We start from the raw sequence: 8163 nt of genomic DNA on the forward strand, positions 1-8163 counted from the left end.
TAAATGGACAACCATGAAAACCATTAAAACAATATTTATATGTAATACACATTTAGTGTTTGGGAAATTTTCCACATTCAAATTCACTCATACCAGAAGCCTCAGCATGAATCACTAAAAGCACAAGAACTTGTCTGTGCTGTTATCATTGTCTTTAACATTAACCCTTAACTATAACTCCAATTATTCATTTTTTTTCCTGCAATTATCTTGCTTTGCCGAACACCGTTATCTCTACAAAGTTATTTTTCCTGGCTGCAAAGAAAATAAATCCATTTACAGAATTATTGAATGCCCCGTTATTATAGATGCTCTCATTTTCCACTAACCTTTTATAGAAATACCATGGACATAAACGGTTTGAACATCTGCTCTGGCAAGGGGCTGCGATTATTTCTTACCATTTGCAACTGGCCTTATCACCATGGGCCAGGACCACCACTGACATACTTGCATATTCTCTATACTTTAGCTTATTCCTTGGATAATTGTTTGCACATTCCTGCACGTCCTTCATTTTTAGAACAGGTAGTTAATACATATTTTTTCATTCAAAAACCAAAACTGTCCATATTTTTATTTTCATCTTTTTTAACTTGTGTTTCTTGACTGTTGTAGTTTTTGCTTTTATCTTTTAGTTTATCCTACTATGATTATTGTTATGCACCAAACACCTAGGCTCATTCCTTGTAAGTGTAAACCTACTTTAAAACCTGTTAGTGTATGTTTTCAGAACTGTATAACACCCACGTCCACATAGACCATCTTCATCCATATATTGCAATATACGTACATGTTAGTGGTCATAGCAGGAGCATTTCCTAGCTGAGCTTTGGCTCAAATATAGCATGATAGGTCCACTTTAAGACAAATCCTCAGAGTCAGATTTCTCACTGACAGGAGTCTCTCAAATATCTTTATGTAAAGGTTCAGCGCACAGATACGTGGACTAAATAGAAATCCAAGGCATAGTGGCTAAAACAGGTTAACTTGGTAAGATGTTCAGGGAGTGTTTGGCAACACGTCGTCCTTAAGTCAAAGCAAACCAAGCAGGCAAGCAGAACATGGAACATTATGTGGTCAGAACGAGGCAGGTACGACAAGGTAGTACATAAATGCATGAGGGGAAAAGGGCTGATGTTTATGCCAATGAGAAACCGTGGTGACTGGTGATGTGGGAAAATGCATTGCAGAGCAGGTGATGAAACACAGGAGAGGTTAGTCACTGGAAAAACAATGCATGCAAAAAGTACATGCAAAAAGTCAACAGGCTTTCATTCAAACAGCGTAAATGATACTCCAGATCATGCGGAAAGCAACGTTCTGGCAAGTCATCGATATACAGAAACTATTCACAGCTAGTGAGCACATCTATTTATTCACAGCGTGCAGGGGATTCAAAGCAGGAGAAGGGACGGCAGGAAAAATGTTGCAACATGGAGCACACACCTGTCATTACCCTCAGGTGTCAAAACAAACCTTAGGCCATTTCAAAGAACAACAAACAAAATAAAGTCTATTGAACGCAAGCTATATGGATCAAATCCCCTATCTTGGTATATGTTTTTTTATCTGATATTAGCGTATTGTGGTCTATTTAAAAACAAACACATATAGAATTTCTATTTTTTATAAATGTACTGCCTGACAAATCAAGGTACATTTTCCCATTGATGCCACAAGAATTATAAACAAATCTAACATTTCCAGAAAATCAATCCGGCTCATAGATTTGTAAAGCCACCCATGAAGGTGTAATCTAATTAGGGATGCTCCGATCGATCGGTCACCGATCGATATCGGCCGATACTCACTCTCTACCGATCGATCGGTGCTCTCTAAACATGCCGATCGCGAGAGCCGATCGCATGACGTATGGCTTCACCGGTCTGGCATTATTTTAAGGTGTCCGAAAAAGACAGTAAAATAGTGGTATGCAACGTGTGTGTGAAGCAGAAATCCTGCAGCTCCGCCCGCCGGACCGGTAAGCGGGACGAAACACACAAGAGTTAGACCTAACACACTTAGCTATTTTATCTAGCCTACCTCTGGAACAAGCTAAACTAGTTATTATAAATATATGTATTCTTCACTCTCGGGTCACTCATTACTAGATCAGTGAGTGAACATGATGAGCTGCATGAGATACTGACAAGCTGTCAGGAGAGAGAGAGAGAGAGAGAGAGAGAGAGAGAGAGAGAGAGAGAGGGGGAGAGAGGGGAGAGAGAGAGAGGGAGAGAGGAAAAGAGAGCGCTTCCGCTCATTTCTCCCGTGTTATTATCCAAAGTTAATGTAAACTTGAATAATGTACATCATTTGAATGTAATAATTAAGTTGATTGTTGTTTGTGGAAGCTCCAGTGAATGAGCCCCATTAGCTGAGTTTAAACATCACTTTAAATGGAAGATTTAAAGTGATGTTTAAATCTTCCATTTAGGCCCCGCCCACTCGATCGGATCGGCGATCGGTATCGGCCGATACTGATTCCGGCGATCGGCCCCGAAATTGGCGATCGGATCATCCCTAAATCTAATCAGCAATATTAACATGATAGATGTCACAGTATAAACAGAATCTGATTCATATCTTGCCATAAGAAAACAAATGTCAACTGAAATAAAAGAGAAGTTTCACAAATAATTTAACAAGCACTTCTTATCATATCAATAGGGTTAGGCTTTGCAGAATCACATTTTGGATTATCAGATTATGTGTTGCTGGAGCACATCCACCAAGCTTATTATATAATTCCATACTAACACTGACTGAGCTCTAGCCTTACTGTAATGAACAAACTAAACTAAACTGACCAATGGAAGCTCCAACGATGATTTAGGATATGAGACCACAATCAACAACCACCAGTGTTTACCATTAAATCCATAAAGAGGTTGAAGATATTTGTTTATAGTTTTCACAATATTACAGCCTTTGTTGTGCTATAAAAATCCACTGCAGTTGATGTACTCAGTACCTTACAAGTAATGCAACACTTCAATACATATCCATCATCCGTTAAAGACAAGCATTATCTACTTAATAATAAAAAGGGTTGTCAGCATCTCTCTTCTCCTGTTTCCTAGCCTATTTAGGAACAAAATCGGATCAAGACAACACATGTGAAACTATTTTTCAAATGCATAAAAGGAAGCTCTGCTCTGTTGCTCCATGTCCCCAGGGTCTTCCCCTCTCTCAATGTTCTCCAGGTCTGACTCACTCTCTGTCAGGCTTTGCAGTGGAGGCGCGTCAGGGCTTGTTCCCCCGCATATCTTTCTGACAAGTTCTTCTCGAAACAACCAACAAACATGTCAATCGTGTCGCTAAATGTCCATTTAAAGAGGTTCTCCTAACAAGTTGTTGAAAAGATGGATCGTGAGCAACAGCACATTTCACCAAGTCCTATTTCTCAATGGAAATATAATCAAAAGTTGAATAAAAAATACGCAGAAAAGACAGGATCGAACACAAAATACGTCAAAAGCGAAAAGAAGGTGTCAGTTTGACAGTGAGCGCGTAATTCCTCACCTGTGTGAGAGACAGCCCGTCTGAAAGGTAACAAAAACGGTCGGCAGCCCGACCACAAACACAGCAATGTGAATAAAAGCGTTAAACTGAGCATGAATAAGGAGAGAGTGTCCTTACATATCTCCTGGAAGTTTCTTATGCTTTGGTGCTCAAGTTTTCTTTCGTCCCGGTCCCTCAGTTTATCCAGGGGAGTTTAAATCCTGAGTGAAGAAGACACATGTGCTTCTGTCAGAGTCCGCTGTCCATGTTTGAGTCTGTGTCTAACAACAACAACAACAACAACAACAACAACAACAACAACAACAACAACAGCGAGCAGGATATCCCCCTCACTCGTTTTATCTTCACTCGCACCGCTGCACTTGCTTTGACGTAAAGACCACCAGAGCCTCCTCCGGGCGTTAAGAAAATGTGAATGAAGCCTGGAGGGGAAGACTCCATGGATGTATAATAAGGGGAAGGCTCCCTCACAACAGCACCCTGCCCACCGTGATGCGTTCAAGAACACCTACGGAGATCTCATGACTTAAGATGCTGACCTTTTGGAACAATCACTTGTTTGGTATAAAGAACAGCAACACTTAAAGGTTGCATTTATAAATGCTACCAAAATCACTTCATGCATTAAAGTCCCCTGTTGGCTAAATTACATCAATAGGTTTGGGAAACAATGCCAAGTTGCTAAATATTTTTGAATGGAAAATATTCAAAAGCGTTCCCTGAAATACAGTAAAATGATCATCAGTAAAAATCACTTAACACATGTATGGTCCTCCATCAGAGGATGTGAAAGACAATAGTATAGCAACACAAGGATATTGCTGAGGACACTAGTAGCCTGCATTTGTTGGCATTCAAATCCCCTGAAATGTTCCTGACTTGTTCTTGTAGTATAAGTCACTTCAAAAGCAATCTGAAATATGTGGGTTACTCTGTACATTTGGAAAGGTCACCACATTTCAGGCTTTCTATTTTAACACAAGAACACCAGTTTCCCTTCTTAAAATGTTGGTGTTTTTCATTCCCATTGCATAAGACAAAGCAAAATAAAATGCTATTTTACACACATGTTCGCTTACAGGATTCCTAATGATATGTTGACATTGTTTCTCTAAACAGCCACCACTTGTTGTCAGCTATATTTAATGATAAGTATACTGCTGGCAGCAAAACGAGCAAGCTGATACAAAACTATTTGAGCTCCCTGACGTCTGTCTTTCTCTGATAATCACTCCCTCTGATTTATCTTGCTTATAACAGAAACAGACTTCTGGGAATGCTTTTGTCAGTTAGACCCAACAAATGTTCCTCATGTCAGTAAACAACACATTTTGTTTTTATTTTTATTGGGGTAACTGCAGTGAAACAGGGACAAACACAGGTGTAAACAGTCTATATGTCTCACAGTGTTATGCAGGCTTTGGCTGACAGTTTACCTCTTTAAACCGCCACTATTTTATATCTGGGAAATAAATTCTCCATCCAGATGTTGATCCTTGGCCACACCACAAGTAAACATTTTACAAATGCCAACAATCAGTCCAGTTAATAATGTGTTATTCAAACGGAAAGTATGTCTGTGTCAGTATTACAGTGATCTTAACATAAGAGTGAATGATAAATTATTTAGTTGTACGAGCGCTGTGGCCTGAATTGTGTGTTTCCTTTTTATATTCTTCCAAAATGTTTAACTTACAAAGCACACCAGTTGAAAACACAGAACTTTTATACTGCCTGGTATTTCCCATATATCTTTACAATTACAACTTAATGCTTTAATTTGCAGATGTTGAGTATAGAACTGAACAAACACTTAAGTTCACTTCAATGTAAAACACAGGTTTTGTTTGCGTGAAGAGAATAATGGTGGACATTCAGAAATAAGGATGACCATATCAACACTTATTTGTGCTTAGTTCAACAACCCAATCTTTAATAGATTTGCAGTTTCATAGGAAAATATACGGATTTTTTTAAGGGTAAAATATAACAAAAACATAAAAACAACTGAGTTCTATCTATTCACACTTGTAGCTTGGGGAGTGCAGTGCTAAACATTGACCGAAGCACATCTATTTTACCAGGATAATTACCTTTACAATTGGTTGTTTACTACGGTTTGTATTCAAGTATGGTCCACCAGCTCTCTGTTCTTTCATAATCAATACAAGAAGGTTAAATGCAATGTTCCCAACACACCTGGCTGCTGGATTTACCAATAGCTGTCTGCATGTGTGTACTATGGCCTGAGAGCTGCACCAATTATCACTATGCGACAACATTATGGAATACATAATTAATTTAAATTAGGGCCGGGACTCGATTAAAAAAATTAATCTAATTAATTAGAGGCTTTGTAATTAATTAATCGAAATTAATCGCATTTTTAATCACATATAAATATTTGACCTGAGAACAGTGAGAAGCAATTTTTTTCACATGGATTTTAGTATACCATTAGGCGCATTCACACCGCAGTACTTTTCCCACAAAGGTTCATGAGAACTTAGTTCATGAGAACTCTTTGAACCTGGGGGAGGATTAGGCAAATGAAGCCGCTGACGTCACTTCTTCTGCTTTGGGTTTACTGGCAGGCCGCAAACCACCCAAAGTCCCCGGCCGGAAGTCCCCGGAGTTGGGGACTGGCTTCAGTAGAAGCTGCTGGGAGTCCCAGCAGCTTCTACTGAAGCCTTCCGAGTAAATCGCCAGAACGCCGACACCTCCTCATCTCCACCGCTCCCATGTTTTATTTTGTGTTGCCATAAGTTAGTCCCTCTGCGTTTCTGCGCTGGGCTAATGCTAATGCTAATAATGCTAATACGAGGATAATAAAATGGCGGCTTCACAAAACTTTTTGGGAGGTTTACGGGGCGTGGTTTGCAATCCGCCCAGCCAATCAGAAATATAGCTCTTTTCTCACAAGAGAGCCGCTCGAAAGTCCCTGCTCTCTAGCAGGGACTTTCGTGGGGGTAAAAGGTTCTCATGAACTAATTTTAGTACCGGCTCTTTTTGGTGTGAACGCGATAAAAGAGGCTAACGTCCACGCTAGCTTCCACGCTAGCTGCTATATGTTTTGCATTGAGGTGATACTTGAGGCTTGATGTGCTGCGGTGATATGCGAATTCCTTTTTGCATAATTTGCACACAACCGTGCTCTTATCGACGCTTCCATCCGTCCGTTTTTTAAAACAACATTTCCCACTGTTGTTCACTGTGGTTTGTTGTTGTCTGAAGTCATGAACGTTAGTTGGTGCTCCAGTATAATCGGTACGCCTGAAACTCATCCAGTGAGAAACGTTCCGCGGTGCAAAAATAAGTGCGATTAAAATGCGTTAATTTTTTTAACGGGTTAATTTTTGTGTAATTAATTAATCTTAATTAACGCGTTAAAGTCCCGGCCCTAATTTAAATGTGATATAACTACAATAGTAAACATTTCATAAACTGACGTTAGCAACAGTAATTGTCAGGCAAAGTTAATATAGGTGAAGGTAGTGAAGGTAGTACTGAAGGTGTATTCTAATAAAGTTGAGGTGTTAATATACACTCCCATACCTTTGATAATGCATTATACTTTATTGGTATGCTGTGATGGTTAGACAGTCAATACGGTTGGAGTGGGTGTTACAAATGGAAATTAAAGGTCCCATCTATGCTTTTCTGGTTATTACCCGTACCCTTGTGTGTTATGTAGCTTTTTCTGCATGTAAACGGTCTGCAAAGTCAAAAACCCTCAAAGTACACCCTGTATGCTGCCCCAGAACGCCTCGTTGGAGATTTTATTTCCGGGGCCTATTGACGTCACTAAGTCCAAATGGACCAATTGGCACATCCTCTGCCAGGGTGGACTCCCGAGCAGCTCAGGAGTCCACCCTGGCAGAGGGTGTGCCAATCTGGTCCATCTATTGTTCTATAGCTCCCGGAGCGGACGGTGTGAGGTGGATTTCCCGCTGTGTTTCCATGGATGCTGGATATAGACCAAGTGCCATCGTTAGCGGGACATTACGGAGCTCACAAATCCGCCCCGTAAGGCCCCCGGAGCGGACAGTGTGAGGTGGATTTCCCGCTATGTTTCCATGGATGCTGGATATAGACCAAGTGCCATCGTTAGCGGGACATTGCGGAGCTCAGGCTCCGCAATGCCCCGCTAACATGGCACGCAGACCCCACGCAGCAACCAGGAAACGACACCAGTAATCCACCTCACACTGTCCGCTCCTCGAACCCCACAGGGCGGACCAGCGAGCCCCGTAACGTCCCGCCAACACGGGAACTATGTAAATATATTCTAGTAGACCTCGACAATGGAATTATGATCAGTAGAAATGGCCAAAACATGGGACCTTTAAAGATGGCTGAATTCCATTTACCGTAGATGCTTTGGTTAAAGGTTCCTAGTAATGCTGCATACTAGTTCACTGTCTCTCTCACTGGAAGAATTGAAAATAACAGAGCCCTCATTAGTGTTATAAAGAACTATGCTTTTCTGCAAATGGATGCTGTGAGAAATAACCATATTTAGGACAAACTTCACTCCTTACAAGGTTAACATTTAATTTTAAGGCTAGACTTAATTTGAACTTTAAATTAATTCCTTTTCTTTCACACATAATGGGCGATTGAGAGTTCTCTATTCAT

At 40.4% G+C, this 8163-nt stretch overlaps 1 protein-coding gene across 1 annotated transcript in view; it reads right to left on the reverse strand.

Moving 5' to 3' along the window:
- Window positions 1-3545, reverse strand: part of lepr (leptin receptor) — a 40852-nt gene extending 37307 nt beyond the window's left edge. Inside the window, 1 exon segment of the mRNA XM_034210398.1 lies at window positions 3526-3545. The gene's annotated coding sequence lies outside the window, so the exon portion shown is untranslated.
- Between the last annotated feature and the right edge of the window lie 4618 nt (window positions 3546-8163).

This window comes from Gymnodraco acuticeps, unplaced genomic scaffold (genome assembly GCF_902827175.1).
Source record: "Gymnodraco acuticeps unplaced genomic scaffold, fGymAcu1.1, whole genome shotgun sequence".
In the NCBI taxonomy this organism is placed as follows: Eukaryota; Metazoa; Chordata; class Actinopteri; order Perciformes; family Bathydraconidae; genus Gymnodraco; species Gymnodraco acuticeps.